Here is a 17,512-nt window from a genome sequence, read left to right on the forward strand (position 1 = left end):
ATTGTGGGTTCAGTTCCAGACAATTGCAATAAAGCAAATATCACAATAAAGTGAGTCACATAATTATTTTGGTTTCCCAATGCATATAAAAGTTATTCTTACACTATATTGTAGCCTATTAAATGTGTAATAAATAACATTATGTCTAAAAAATTGAAATACTTTATTTATTAAAACTATATTGCTTAAAATGTTAACTATCATTTGAACTTTCAACAAATTGTAATCTTTTCACTGATAGTCTTACCTTCAAAGTGTAAAAAAAGCACAGTATCTGCAAAGGGAAATAAAATGAAGCATGCTTGTATATCACTAAGTGAAAAGAGCAGAAGCATATTTTATTTTGAGTCTCAGCTTATAGAACGCTTGCATGGATAATACAAAAATATTTTTTTTCTGACTTTTTGAGAATAAGTTGCTGACAATGCTCCATCACTTCTGAATACTTCTAGCGCATATTGTCTACAAAAAAGGACATTCTCCAGCATACCATTAATACAAATATCAAAATGAGGAAATTAACATTGGTATGTTCCCACCATCTAATCATCAGACTCCTTTCTAGTTTTGTTAATTGTCCTAATAATGTTTTTTATAGAAAAATGATCCAGTCTAGAATTATGCATTGCATTTGGCCGTCACTGAATTTTCATCTCGGTGCTAACTCCTGAGCAGTTCCTCTCTGTCTTTCTTAACCTTTATGATCTTGACAGTTTTGATGACTGCAGGCCAGCATATTTGTAGAATATCCCTTATTGGGCTTGTCTGTTGTTTATTCATGATTAGATATGGGTTACACATATTTGACAAGTTAATCTCATTGCATCTTATCAGGTGGCACATGGTTTCAATTTACCTCATTACTGGATATTAATTTTGATTCTTTGATTAAGATGATGTCTGCCAGATTTTTCCCACTGTAAAGTTATTCTTTTTCCCTTTGGAATTAGTAAATATGAATGGACAGAGCTAGGATACATATATATATATAATATAAATATATATTATATGTATATAATACAAATTTACATATGTAGGTAGATATATCTATACATATATAGTACATGTACATATACATATACATATATATTTACACTTATGGTGACTAATTGTGTGGTTTGGGATATCCTTAATAGAGCACATGTTTTGTATTCTGACATAACCTTAGTTTAGTCCAGTTTAGAGGCCCTGTTTTCCTTTCCTCTCCTCATGTATAGTAACTAAGAAATTAAGCCTCTCAATTCTTTCATTTTCTTGTTCTCATGTAATTTTCCTCTTATATTTTTAAAAAATCTGCATTGTCGAAAGAAAATATTAAAGCAAATGTAATGAAGCAATGGGTGTTTTGTGAAAAGATGTAATATGCTGTCAACAGATAATAGAACCCTCATACCTCTCAATTCCATAGTATTACATGTAGTAGTCTCTACTTCTGGTATTGGCTGTTGTCCACTTAATCATCATTCCTGACCTCCTTCTTTCTTATTCAGGTAGGGAGCAAAGATCCCTGGATCTCTGGGAGGGTAGGATCCTACCCTTAGCCCCTAGGGCTGATTGGTTTATATGGGCCAAGGTGAATTTATTCCCTTTAGCCTGTGATTGGTCTATGAGAGGGCATATGACTCAGTTTTGGCCAATGGGGTGTAATGGGATGACTGGTAGGGAAGACTTTGCTTCTTGAGTAATAATACAAAGCTGGTTGAGAGAGAGGACTTTTAATCCCACTCCTACCAATGTAGATAAATAGCATTTTACAACTGCAAGGAGACAGCAAGAGGATAAAAGCCAACTTTCAAGAATGGAAACATGAAAAAACAAGATCCAGATCCCTGATTCATTGTTGAGCTGCTGACTCAATGCCAGCAACCACCTACCTCAGGGGTTCTTGTTTAAGAGAAGAATAAAATGCCTATTTGTTATAGTCTCCAAGTCAGCTTTCTGTTACCTGGAGTCAAACTGCAGCCTATCTGAGAGCCTGATTAAAGGAGTCTGGAACAGACTCAATCTCTGCTAAGAAAAGATCATTGCTACTATTATCCCTTCACTACAAGATAGAAACTGGAGAATTTAGGGAAGTAGGTAAGGAATTTCTTTAGAAAAGCAACGAAATAAATGAAAGTACAATGCAGTATCCATATGTTAACTTTGTGTTAAAGGGATTAAGTAATGTATTTATATTTTTTGTACTTACATAAAGAAACACCTAAAAATAAATACACATGTAGCCAGATAACTAAAGGAGAGGGAAGGGAGGAACATTGGGAATGTTGTGGGAATGAGGAATACAAACCAAACAGGAAACAGAAGATTAAACTTGTTATGGAAAATTGGAAAATCATGTTTACAAAAAAAGACTTTTTTTGATAAAACTATATTTTGACTTTTCTTACATCATTTACTGGCTGAGTAATTTTGAGCAAATCCTTTAAATTCTCAGTGTCTAGTTTTCTTACCTGTAGTATGAGAAATCAACAGTTTTCAATTAAACTCTTTCATTTCTAAAGCCATACAATTCTATAATGTATAATTTAATAATATTATTATACACACAGTTAAATTATTAAATTCAATAATTTAAATTATTCCAACTAAATTGTTCCAACTGGAAATCCTCATTTGGACTACTTTACAATGAGTTAGTGGCAGCGCCTTTGGACATAGTCTGGGAATGGGGCAGATTAAGCAATTCTGACTTGTTTCTGTTACTAAACATTCAGCTACTTATACCACTTAATACTACAACGCACCTTCCCTCTCCCTTGTCTGCCATTCCTGAATCTCTACTCTTCTCTACTTATTTTCTCCATAGCAGTTGTGCCTTGTATCATCCTAAATAATTAACTTATTAATTATGTGCTGTGTTAATGATCTCTCTCTTCATACTACAAACTTTGTTCTCAGTGAATAGCAACTACTTGGTATATAGTAAGCACTCAACAAATTTTTACTGAATGAGTGAATGAATGAAGTCATAGCAGCATACCAGATCCATTTAAATGTCAAACAAAATTTTACTTATATTTGGAAAGAATAACATAAAAGATAGTAAGTCATCAGTTTTCACATTTGGATGGTTGGATGGTTTGTCAGGAAAATACAGAGACTTGCAATTTGTTTGTTCCTGGCTTATCTTTTATAACAGAAGGTTATGAAGTAAAAGTTGGGATTTTAAGAACTCAATAATAAAAAGCAAATCTAATAGTCTGTTCAATATTAGTGTTGACCTAAATGTTCTTAGGTACCAAGAGCATGTGGATCTGAGAATGAGTCACTTTGAGACTTTGCTCCTAAGGCTCAGAACTCAAGAGCTCCTGTCCCTCAAAGAGAAAACTTCAGTCCTTCTTCTTTCTTGGATATCAGCTCACACTTCCAATAAAGGTTTCCTCATGTTAAATGCACACAGCAACCTGTCTGCTTTTCTGCTCTCCTTGGTTGTAGTTCTTGCTCAGCCTGTCCTGCTTGGTGGCTGAGTGCCGAACTGCTCTGATTCCACTTGCTGCTGATGTCACCTTAGGCTGCCCAGGTAGTAGTTCTGATCCATCCTATATCTCAAATACAGTCCCTTTCGGCTGCCATGGGCTTAAGAGAGGACCACCCTGGAGAGTGGCTTGAAACTTCAGTTACACTTCTTTTGGTTATGTAACTTTGTCTGCATCTTCCTGGGGCAGAAGAATAGGTATCTCTCTGATGGTAAATTAGGGTGGATTTATGTCTTGAACCACTGCTCCCTTTCCTTTCAAGTAGTTACCGAAGGTGCCTACACTTAATAATCTCAGCATCTCTCTCCCTCCTTCACTTCTTGCCTCCATGCATGAGCTTCTTGGTTGTTATGTGTACAATCTTGCTTCCACATAGCAGGTGGACAGAACTCTTAATTCAACATGTTAGGGTGAAAGAGACATACTGACCTGAGTTTGGAGGCTGAATCTACTTTCGATTGGTTCTGTGACCTCTGGCAATTTATCTTTAACTCTGGAACTCAGTTCCTTCATTTGTAAAATGGTATAGTAATAATACTTATCTCATAGGGTTATTTTACAGACTTAATATGTCAATGACATGTGAAACACTTAAAGGAAGTCTCTTAACATAAAGAAAGGCCCAATTAAGATCTCAAGTATTACGCCAAACATAAGTATCACTATCATTTTTGTTTCCCTGCTACTTTTTCCTTTCTCACCACCATCATCATCATCCTTTCAGATCTAGCTGGGACTTCTATAACACTATAAAAGTCATTTACTAATCTTCCCAATGCAGAAGTGTTACAGTAAACACGCTAATTTCTTTGGAGGGAGAAGTTTTTAACTTCCTAAAACACAATTGCTAATTGATCAATAATTTGAAAACTCAGAACATGACAGAGAAAATATTATTTATTATAGTTTATAATGCAAATAAATATTGAGATTTATCAAGTTTCCCTTAAACAAATCATACCTAGAAAATAGTCTTAAAATTTAGTCATGAAGCTCAACATCTAGAATTAGAAAAATCACAGAGAAAACATGAAATTGGCTGTATTAAAATACTCCTATTCTGGAAATGAGCAGAGTGTACAGATATTCAATGTCTATGAAATATCTTTTCTGCCTAGCATCTGAGGTCCTCTTGAGTCCGAACTCTAAAGAAGAAAAGAGATGATTTGAGTCACAATACCTCAAATTAAAATACTAGGAATTGTGAAGGAATTGCCTAAGAATTAAAAAATCTCTCTGTTTTCCTGCAGGGGAGAGATATGATAGGTGGTCATATTGAGAACATTTACAAAGCTTTAGACATATTTGGAAGGTGACTTCACTAAGAAATATTGGGAAAAGATGTACTTCACCAAAATAATTTTCTAGAAATCAATAAATTGAAAAGTGGACATAAATTTGGAACCCAAATTTTTGTATCTATCTCTTGAAAGAAAGAACTGGGTGGAAGAGACTTTTTTTCCTTGTTATATTTTGATAGTTTAACAGCCCTGAATTGCCTGCCTCTATGGACTATTGTTTCTTGTGTGTGTGTGTGTTTACTTTTTAAAATCATGGTTTTATGCTCTTTTATTGAAAAGTGGGAAGAAATAAGTATTTTTCTTAACTTTTCATTTTGAAATGGTTTTAAACTTACAGAAAAGTAGCAAAATGGTACAAAGATCTCTGGTATACTCTTCAATCAGATTCCCAAATATTGATATTTTAATACTTTTATTTTATAATTTTCTCATATGCATACACATATATAGATGTACAGATGTACATGTTACAATATATTTTTCTGAAGCATTTGAGATTAAGTTTCAGACATGATACCCCATTGCCCTTTAGTACTTTAATATATATTTCCTAAAAATAAGGACACTCTCCTACATAATTACAGTCAAACTTTTAAAATCAGGAAATTAATATTAATAAAATATTACCATCTAATCTACACTTCTATCCAAAATTTTCTAATTGTCCTAATTCCTTTTAAAGTCCAAGGTCTAATCCAAAATCACATGTCATATTTAGCTGTCATAATTCTTCATTCATCTGCAATCTGGAACAATTCCTTAGTCTTTCCTTGTCTTTCATAGTCATGATAGATTTGAAGAGTACAAGCCAGTTATTTTGTAGAATGTCCCACAGTTTTGGTTTGTCTGATGCTTTCTTGTGATTTATGTCTTTTTGGCAGAAGTATCACAGAAGTGATGTGTGTTCTCAGTGTGTTATTTCTGGCGGCACATTGGTATCCATATGTCTCATTCTTGGTGCTGTTAACTCTTGCCACTTGCTTTAGATGGTATTTCTAGGTTTCTCCATTGTATGTTTAGTTAATATGTGTTTTGTACCTATTAATTAATGAGTACTTGAGTAATTTATGGAGATTGTTTTTGACTATTCACATATTCGGTTCCTGAATCAGTTATTTCTATTATGGTAAGCAAATAGTGGTTTCGTAAATTCTATTATTCCTTTTACATATATGATGTCTACTGTAAAGTAGAGCTTTCCCTTCTCTGTGAGAGAAGCTCTATCTATCTATCTATCTATCTCTCTATCATCTATCTATCTATCTATCTATCTATCTATCTATCTATCTATCTATCATCTATCTTTCTACCATCTATACCAGTATTGACTCAAATTCCTTTTTGATTCAGTATTTTATAATCTATTATTATTATTATTATTGTATATATTAATGATCAAATTGCCTCAGACTTTACTATAAAAACCCCTCAGGCTGGCTTCTATGTCCTTTTGATGGAATTCTTTGGATATATATTTTTTTACTTTCTACTACAAGATATTCCAGGCTTATCTTGTTGTTTCCCTACCCCAGCCTTAGGTTCAGACATTTCCCCAGGATATTTGGTTTCTTGTTCTCTCTCTCTCTTTAATTAAGATATAATTTACATATAACATATTAGTTTCAAATGTACAGCACAATAACTCAATATTTATATACATTGTGAAATGATCACATCAATAAACCAGTTAACATCATTACCACATATAGTTACAATTTTTTTTTTTCTTGTGATGAGAGCTTTGGTTTCTTTTAGTAGAAAATACTACACAGAAATCAAGATCTGAGTACTCTGAATGGTTGTTGATATCAGGGTGTCATTGTATCTAGGCCTTTTGTAGATAGAGCTAAGGAATATATCCATGTGTACACATACTCACGCATCCACACATATAACTATATCTCTTTCTTTTTATATGCATTTAAAAATCATAACTCCACACTGACACTTCCAATTCCAATTCACTTCTACAGGATTAATTCCAACATTCCCTCTTTCCATGTTTGTAACTCCAATGCTGAAGAATCTGCTTCCCATTATCCTGTTTATTTATTTACATAGTTGTTCAATAGCTCAAATGGCCAATATTTTGATTACAGGCTTTTCCCTCAGCCCTAGCTCTGCCAATCACCCCTTGCCCCACTGAATGTGCCAACTAACCGCTCAGCTCCAACCAGGGAGAATAGAAGAGAGGTTGGATGTTTTATACTCTTGCATTATTAATTAACATTACCCAGAGAGAGGATGAAGAAAGAGAAAATTGAAATGCTAATAAAAAATGTTCAGATGCACTAACCAAATATTAAACCCAATATTTCATCTGCTTTTTGCTAAACATATATTTTCCTTGTTATAGAGGCTTTGGTGCTAGACTACATTTATATAAATATCTATTAGCAGAGCAAATTGCAACTTAAATACATTTAAATTCATTCTAATAAGTTTATAATATAATTTATCATGTATGATTGACTGATAGACTTAATTGGGGCAAGATCTAAGATTTCATCATTGTAAGTGATTATAAAAACTGTACAATGTAGGGCATGCCACTTTCCTCCCCAAAATGTGTAAGGACTGTCAAAGTTGCCTTGTCTTCTTTCTTCTCTGAAGCAAAGATACTTACATCATAAAGCTGAAACTTGAAACTCTACTCTTGTCTCTCCTTTTTTCCTCTCAGAAATGTGTCTTTCTTTCTAAGCATATCATGCACTTAAGAATAGGAGACGTCTCCTTAGGACATCTGGATCCCAAATGTGCTCTGTGAATCTCTCTCTCTCTCTAACTGGAAGTGAGATTGATGTTACCTGAGGACATTAGAAGATTTAAGAAGACAAAGAATTTTCATATTTTTCTTTTCCCTTTCTTCATTCCCTGACATTATCAGGGAAATAAAGATGAGATATAGAAATTTTTGGTGAATAAAGGATTATATCACATATAAGCAAATCCAAAAAGTAAATTTCTGCACTCTTTCCCCTTTTCAAATCAGTCACAATGTGCTGAAAATCTTAAGAACATTAAAGTGATACCATGACCAAGGGCTTCTAAGTAAATGATCACTCTATGTAAGATTTCATAAAATTCTGTTCACAAAATTTTTATTCATGTGTTCACAGTCCTTAACAACAGAATAATTACACTGAAGTAGTTTCCTCTTACAGTGTTATGTCTTTTTTTTTTTTTTTTTTTTTTTACCTCTTATTAAGAGTCTATTTCGAGGAAGTACAATAATGATCCTACATCCTCATACTCATTGAATATTATTTTCTGGGTAAATTTGTTCAAATAAATTGAGTCTTCAGACTAGGAATGACAATTATTATGAGTTTGTTATTCTAATGTTTGACTTTTCATGTTTCTTTTTTTTCCCTAAAATTCTGAGAGCCCATTGGTTCTCTGAATTGGAAAATCTAGCTCTAAAGAATATATCAGTGTACTCATAGAAATTAGTTTAAATAATTATAAACATAATGGTTTGGTCATCATCTGTTATAATATCTGAAAACCATTATTTCATTTTATTATTCATGTACATAGGAGAATGTATATTGTAGAACTTTGCTAATAGAGAATCTTTCTAGAATAGATTAATTAGTATCCAAAAAGGATTTAGAGATCTTTAAACAAAGAGGGCTTCAAATTACAGATTGATTACTTGATAGCATATACTTGAAAAGGTCAGTCTAGAAATCTTCCATTAGTCAAGAAACAAGAGGTACTTTTAGGGATCAATAGAAAGGGATTAAACAGGAATATTGTCAATAACTTTTAAAGAGATCATATTTTATTTTGCCTTTTTTATCTACAATATTAATCCAGTATATAAGTGTAGATCTTTATGTATAAAGTACTTTTCATATACATTACCTCATATAAATGTGCATAGGCATGTTTACAACAGGACAAGTCAGAACCTTACAAAAGGTTAAATTCAAACAGAAAGATTCTTGGAATAATATAATTTCTGCTTGCAAATCTGGTGCAAATATAAATGTTTTAGGGTAGAGTACATTAAACAAGACTACAAGACTAGCCCCCCAAATCTGCAAATTTAATATATTCTTCTATTTTCTTTTTTCTTTTTTCTTTTTTTTTTTTGGTGGGTGCTCACTTTTGCAGTTGACTTCTTGTTTAGGGTCAGACACAGTGTAAAGTATATATGACCTTTACAAAGAGAAATAGATGATTTTTCTTTGGAATGACAGAAGATTGAAGTTAGCTTTGTTTGTTTGTTCTTTTAATAAATGTTGAAGAAACATCTTCCATAACTAATCTCTTATGGTTATCATTTTAAATACTTTTAGTTTTGCCAATGAAAGTGGAAATTAGACTAAAATATGATGGAGATACTATGCCATGGTGCCCAAGAAGCAGACATATGTGTGGAGTGATTAAATATTTTATGGAGTCAGGTTTGATCATCTTGGACAGTGGCTGAACAGTCCTGGTCCTGAGTAATTGGGTGGGAGAGACCTGGAGGTAACATTTAGGAAAAGACTCCAGAAGTTTAAATTCAGAAATTGGTTCATTTTTATTTCACTTAAGGATGCTGGTTTCCTATCCCTTGTGCTATAAACAAGAAGCTGCAAATTTTCCCAATTTTAAAATAGAAAATGCCCAGGCTGGTTTATGAGACACCAAATAATTGGATGAAAACTCTCCTCAACTTGGAGCCCTGCTCATGTTCACTCAAGTACCCTGAGAGTTTTGCCCATAAACTGCTAAACATTGTGCTTTTAGGAACACCGGTGATGTTTGACTGAATTCTTCAGTTTCCAGGCAGATGCTGTCATTTTGTGTCAAAGTTGGAGGGTTAGCTAGGATCATTTTATATATATATATAATATACACACATACACATACATATATAATACATATACAAATACATATAATTTTGGGTATCTTTACTTCATCCATTGATCATATTTCTGTTACTGATGTTAATTCTACCAGTTAAACCAGCAGTTCCCAAATATTTTGATCTTAGGACTCCTTTATGCTCCTAAAAATGTTTGAGAACTTAAAAGAGCTCTTATTTATTTTAGTTTTATCAATTGATATTTACTATATTAGAAATTAAAACTGGCAAATTTTAAAGTACTTATTAAATTATTACAAAACAGCAATAATAAACTCATTGAATGTTAACATAATTAACATATTTTTATCAACATACCTATATCATCTAGAACAAAAATATTTCGTAAGAAAAGTGGGATTGTTATACATCTTTTGCAAATCTCTTTATAACTGATTTAATAAGACAGTTTCTTCATTTAATCTATTGTGACATCGCATGTCATGTGGCCTCTACAAATTACCATCATATTCTTATGAAATAGTGAGAGTGAAAGAGGCAAGGTAATCTTAGTTTTATGACCTCAGTATTATAGTTTTGCCATCCTGGGACCTCTGAAATAGTTTCAGGACCCCTGTTGGTTCCTAGACAGCACTTTGAGAACTGCTGAGATATAGAGATGGAGTAAAATTTTGATTGGGTTAGTTACCCTCGTTCAGTCATATTCCTTTATATTAAGGTACACCAGGAGAGGACACTTTACCTGAATATTAGATAAAGAATGTAGTTGCTATCAGAAGAGAAGCAAATCATAGTTTCCAAGATAAGTTAAAGCCTGGCATATTGAAGGAACTGCAAGGAAGTCAGTATGGCTGAATCATTTAGATTGCAAGAGGATTGTGTGTGTGTGTGGGGGGGCAACTAGAGAGAAGAGTGACATGTGAGGCTAGAAAGGTATATAGACACTAGGACTTCACTGCAGTTCTGTATAAGGAGTTTGGACTTTATCCTAAAGGCAGACCATTACATGAATTTATCATACCCATATACAAGAGAGAGTTGTGGGCTCACAAACATGTTCAGAGAGTACAGAGCCAATGTCTTCATTCAACCTCCTGCTATGCAATCCCACATATACCAAGGAGAATTTGTAAGACTCAGCTATATTTACTCATGGATATCTATACCTTACTTAGTATTTTATAACAGACACTAAATGCCAATCTTCCAATTGAAAGAAGTTATTCTGCTTAACACAAATTCTGTAGGAAGTTACTTGATGCTACTAATTCAAAAGTTGGGACTGATTATTTTGTCAATTATATTTCTTATTAACAAAGAGGCAAAGATTCAAAACAAAATTCTTGCAAGTTAAATCCAGAAACATATGAAAAGGATAATAAGCAGCAAGTTAGAGTTTTCCAGTAATAAAGTTGGTTTAGCATTTGAAAAATGAATCAGGTTTATTGATGACATTTGATCAATTCAACATTTATTCATAATAACTCTTAGTAAATGAGAAATAAAAAGGAACTTTTCCAATCTCATCATGGGTATCTTAAAATACATACAAAAAATCAACTTAAAGTTGAAATATTGAAAGTTTTAACCATGAGTTTGGGAAACAATAAAGATGTCAGTTATCATTCCTTTTATTCAACATGTACCTAGTCATCAAGAAAAATAGAATGTAGAAGAATTTCAAAGAGAGGGAAGAAACCATTTATTTGCATAAGGTGATTATGTGCTTAGAAAATCTAAAAACAGGAATCATAGGAAATCATTATATATTTATATATTAACAATAAATTATTAGATATTAAAATTGAAAAATGATACATGTACATTAGTATGAAAAACCAAATATCTAGGGATACACTTAACAAGAAGTGTACAAAATTTCTGCATAGATAACTAAAAAATATAACTGAGCTGAAATTTAAAGTACCTAAATAAATGAAGGGGCATATCATTTTTGAGGATTAGAAGAGTCATTACTGTGAATGTGAATGTAAAATGTGTATTTTCTCTAAACCCATCTAGAGATTCAAAAAATTCCAGTCAAAATTCCATATTTTTGGGGGGTAGAAATTGACAACCCTATTCTAAAATTTATTTAAAAGTGCAAATAGCCAAAATTAGCAACGATAATCTTAAGGAAGAGATAGAAAGAGTTCTTAAATAGGCATTCATTAAGACTACATTAATTAAAATAGTATTGATGCAAAGATAGACAAATAGATCAATGGAAAGAATGGAGACCAGAAACAAATTCACGTAAATAGAGATATACAACAAATGTGTCATTTCAATGCAATATAAAACAAGATTCTTGTCAAAAAAGGTGTTAATTTGATATTCCTACTTAAAGAAAAAAAATAAATCTTAACCCCTAAATCATACCATACACAAAAATCAATTCCAAGCATCATAGAACAAAATGGAAAAGTTTAAACTTCTTAGAAGACATAGAATTACTTTTTATTTGTTTGTTTGTTTTTTTACCTTTCTTAAATAGGATGCAAAGAACCCTAGCCACAAAAGGAAAGACTAGAATTGGACTTCATTAAAATTCAGAACCTACTTCATCAGATGGCATTCAGATAGTGAAAAGACTAGTATGAAAGTGAAAGAGAATATTTGCTGTATATGTATCTCCAATAAAAAAAGTCATATATATAACTTCTGCATATCAATAAGAAAAAAAGTAGATAGCAGTATAAATAGCTAATAATTTAAACAAGCATTTTATGTAAAAGAATATTTAAATGATCAATAAATATATGAAAAGATGTTCAACACCATTAGGTATCTGGGAAATGCAAATAGAGACACACTGAGATACCATTACATAGTCACAGAATGATTAAAATAAACCAAAACAAACAAACAAAAAACCTTCTAGACTATATCAAGTGTTTGAGGTGTATAGAGTTATTGGAACTCTCATATACTTGGGGAAACCATTTGTCAATACCATCTAAAATTTAAAAATCTGTTTACCCTGTAACCCAATAATTTTTCTCCTAGATACATACCCAACAGAAATATTACATATGTGCACCAAAACATGTACAGAGATGTTCATTACAGCTCCAGATTGGAAAAATTCTGAATCTCCATTAAATGAATAGAAAAATACACTATTACAATGGAAATCTGTATGGCAATGAGAATAAATGAATGACAGCTCCCTGCAACAACATGAATGAATCATACAGATAAAAGATTGAGTGAAAGAAGACACACACAAATGAGTCCACTGTATATAGCATATTTATAAAAAGTAGAAAATAGACATATTGATCTTTGATAATAGATTCCAGAGGCCCTTACTGTGGAGTGGAAATGGGATCAGTAATGTTTAGATGTGGGTATTGAGGGAGGCTTCTGGTTTGCTGGTAATAATCTGTATCTGGGTTGTGTGGTGGTTATGTTTCCTTTGTAAAGTTCATTAAAATGTATATTTTAGATTTGTACACTTTATGGTATGTATGTATATACTGCAAAAAAAGAGTAAAATGAAATAAACTAAATCTGTTGTTTCCTAACTAGAATGTAGGCATATATTTAGGACTCCCTCCTATACTGATGACTTGTCATATTACCTTTTGTCTCAGAAACACTTTTTATTAAGTATGTATACCTAATTTACTCAGGAGAGGGCAGCTAGTGCAGGAAAGAGCATAGGAATGCGAGGCTCTGTCAAAGGCTGGTAGCAGACCATGAGATACTTGGCTCAGTGCGAATGATGTTTGTCAGTTTTTTGACTCTCTTATCTAATTCTGCTGTTGCTTTGCTTTCAACTGAAAACTGTTGACTCAAAATACTTAATAATAAGTGTATTTGTAAACATGCCAGAGGTCGGGCAACAGTGCAAGTAAGACTATCGAGTAGATTTTTTAAATGCAAAGTTGACAATGGCTTGAGGTGCCTTCAAGGGACAAGCTTGCAGATGGGGAAACAGAGGGTAAAGATCAGCCTGCACCCAGGATGGGTGGAAGCACTCACCGATAAACATCCCTGCAGACAGGGAGGCAGGCTAAGGTAATGTGGCTAGTAAGTAGCCAGAGGAAACAATGCTCAAAGGCATGCGAGTACTCCATGGAAGCTGAATTAATGGATAACCCATTCATTCATTCAACAAATATTTATTGAGTGTCTGCTCTTGCACAAGGACTATTTCAGGCACTGTTAATGATTGAACAAGTGTTGTGTAGGGACCACATCCTCCCAGGGGCTATGCCATAATGACATAGAGTACTGATTCACTTAGCATTCCCATTTCCAGGAATGCATTTCCTGTGTTAATGAGGGTATATGTACCTTAAACAACATAGTCTTTATTCGTAAACATTATCTATTGCTGACTTGTACAGAAGACTTGGTAAGATAATAAGAAGGTCTTGATTGATTCATCTACATTCTTATTTGGTCCTTCTATAGGCTACATTACACATTTGTAAGAAACTTGGACAATAAATAGTGTCCTTCAGTTTTAGTAAAAGGCACCAGCTTATCCATTACCTATATCTATGATAATTGAATACAGGTTTTGCCTATATAGCACAGAGTGAATCATTCAACTATTCTGTGTTAGATGGCCTTTTGGGAAATCTGTATATTTGAGGTTTTTTATTTTCAGTGGTAGATTTAATTTGTGCTTGTCCTGAATTTTAAGTGTCATTCCGACATGCTACTGTTAGCAAAATATATATTCTTATGTATAGAAAGCTTAATTTAGAGTAAAAAAATAACTTTTTTAAACATATGATGTACTTACTCATCATACTTAATTGTTATTATATAAGCATATTGCAGCAACCCTTTGTACACTGCATATTCTAAAATATTTTCATCATTTTAAGGATCCAGAGATTTTAGAAGTAAAACATAGGCTATGGTTGGGTTTGTTTCATAACAATATAAAGTAAGTGTGTATGCAAGAGATGTGTAGAAGCGATTCTCAAATGAAAGAATCAGAAACTAGCAGGGTAAAATGGTGACCACAGGCTTGCCTTGCGGTTACACTTAGCTGCGTGGGGAGCTGGGCACAGCTGCTCATTAGCTTTATGGTCTTGACCAACTTACTAACCTTGCTCAATTAGGCTGAACAAAAATCCTCAGTTTTCTTTGTAAAATATGCATTATAATAGTATTCACCTCATAGGGTTATTGTGAAACTTAAATGAGATAAAGTATACAGAATTTCTTTATCACAATATGCATTTCAAAAAGACTATTAATTTTTAGGAGAAACTTCTATTTCAATCAAATTTATTTAAATAATGTCTACTGAGTTTAAGTATCTCTCCTTATTTAAGGTCCAGTTATATGAAATACTTCTAAAATATCGTAGGACATTTTCACATTTTCTCCAGAGGATGGAAGTTTTTGCTATTACATCGCCACTCTTAGTCTATATCATCTTGGTTATCATCTCTGCAAGGTTTAAAGGAAAAGAAAAGATATTTGTGTCATGATGTAATTTATTTAATTGCCAAGTATGCTGATAAAATAGATTGAAGGGGGTGAAGGCATTGTGAACTACAGTTAATCAAAATATACATCCCACTGATGCCTTTGGTAGTTGAGCCTATAATTTCTTAAGAGCCAAGTCTATATATTTTAAAAATTTTAACAGCTTATTTCTGATTCAGGGTTTATTGTTGAGCATATATGTAAAATTTAATCAGCTTTTTTTTGTTGGAGCTAAATTGTGCAGACCCAATACCCTATTCCATTCCATGCTTTTCACCCATTTTGTATGTTTCATCTGAATTATTGTACCTAAGATCAATATTTGGATCCTAAATGAAAGGAGGAGTAGAAGCCTATTTTAAAAATGAATTCTCCTAAATTTATGTAAATACTCCTATCTATATACTTTCTGTTCAACCTTTTCAATCTGATTCCTCTCTTTTCCTGCCGCAAGAATTCAAACAAACTTCCTCTTCCAAAATGGATTATTCTTCATTAAAGAGGAGTTTTTGGAGTTCTTTGGTCATTGGTTGAATTCTGGAAACATTACAGAATCTCTCAACCAATCAAAAAAAAAAAAAAAGGTCAAGGAGGTTGGCAATCCAATAACTTACGTCTGGCTTCTTTGAGAGTATCTCTAAGCCAACAAAGGTCACTAGAAACTTAGTTCATGCTGCTATAATAAAAATATCATAGACTGGGTGTATTAAATGGCAAATATTTATTTCCCAGCCTTCAGGCTAGGAAGACTAAGATCAAGGTGAAGCAGATCTGATGTCTGGTGAGAACCACCTCCTGGCTTATAGACAGTGCCTTCTTGCTGTGAACTCACACAGGAAAGGAAGAGGAAGGAAAGGGAAGGAGGATAGGGCAAGGCAGGGGCAGGAGAAGAAGAGGGTGTTTTCTTATAAGGACACTAATGTCAGCGTGAGACCCACTATTATGACCTAATTATCTCCCCAAGACCCCATCTTTGAACACATCGCATTGGGGACTTAAGCTTTAACATATGAATCTGGGTGGACAAGAAGATGCACTCCATACCAGGAGCTCACGCTTTCCTCAAGTCTTCACTTCTCTCTGGTAAAATAACAGAGATTTTAAGCTACCACACTGTTAATACCACCTACAGCACGACGAACATGATAATAAAATTATTGGCAATATCTGCTTGCTCTCTGCTGTTCGGCTTGTTAGAAAGTGGGGAAACAGGAGGCACAGAGAAGGAAATTACTTTTGACATAAAACTAACTTTTATCTAGCCAAAGTTTGCAAATTTGGTATATTTTTTCTTTTGCTCTTACTCGCCCAGATTTTTCTTCGCGGTCTGAAAGTTACCATTTTAAATGCAATTTGAGCGACATAGTCAACCCTGGGATCCGAAGTAGCTTTGATGTTTGTCAGGAGAACGCTGACATGCTGGAATTCTAGTACACTGTTGTTGCCACAGAACTTGAACTGCTCCAACTTCGCAAAGACTCAGAGAAGAATTAAATATAAAAAGAAATACTTTGATAAAACAAAAGGAATTAGTATCTTTCTTAAAGCCTAATCTGAAAGATTTTTCTACCCTTTTTCTGTAAGAAATATGTAGGCACTAAATTCAGTTCTTATTTCAACAGAACATTTATATGTCAATTGCAAGAAATATGTAGAGGGGGTGAAGTTGACTTCAATATCTTATTGAACAATATGACAAGAAGTTTTAAATGTACAAACTAACCATGAGATGACCTTTCAAAACTGAAATGCATAGGTGTGGATGACATTTTCCCATTCAGTTACTTATTTTGAAATCTAAATTAAAGCACACACAGCACCAAATTAAATATCTCCTCCCGAGAGTGAATATCCCAATCATTTCTAACTAAGCAACTTAAACATCCAGTAATCAACAAACATTAACATGTAAATACTTTGTTTTAATAAGCCATAAACATTAATAAGCACATGGTTGAAATTATGCCTGCTGAAATTATTCATCTGCAACCTGAAATATCAAATAAGACTGGAGAGAAGTAAAACTGTTAAATTTGATTCTGAAAACATTCATGTGAGTTTGCATAAATCCTCTTTATTTTCTAGTGGATTTTTTAAAAGATTTTTTCCCTCCCCCTGCTAGGAGACTTATGAAACTGAAATGTCAAGTGAGAGTTGCTTTATATCATGTTCTGTCAATCAAAGGAAGGGAGGCTTTATGCATCTGTTGCTAGTATATTGGCACTTTTTGAAGAGTGTTTCGGTGGGAGCGAGAATAAATAAAGATCCTTCAGGCACTTTCTCATTTATGGATGAGGAATCAAAGCAGTCTGAAACTTCATTTTCAGCCTGATACCCTGAAGATTGTTGGCTGATAATTCTGGATGGAACAGCTTATCTTGGAGGATTAGGGAGAACATGGCCTTCCTATTACTTCTGGCTTCAGTCTATTCAGCTGGGTAGACTTTGTC

This window comes from Rousettus aegyptiacus, unplaced genomic scaffold (genome assembly GCF_014176215.1).
Source record: "Rousettus aegyptiacus isolate mRouAeg1 unplaced genomic scaffold, mRouAeg1.p scaffold_m13_p_3, whole genome shotgun sequence".
NCBI classification, from domain to species: domain Eukaryota; kingdom Metazoa; phylum Chordata; class Mammalia; order Chiroptera; family Pteropodidae; genus Rousettus; species Rousettus aegyptiacus.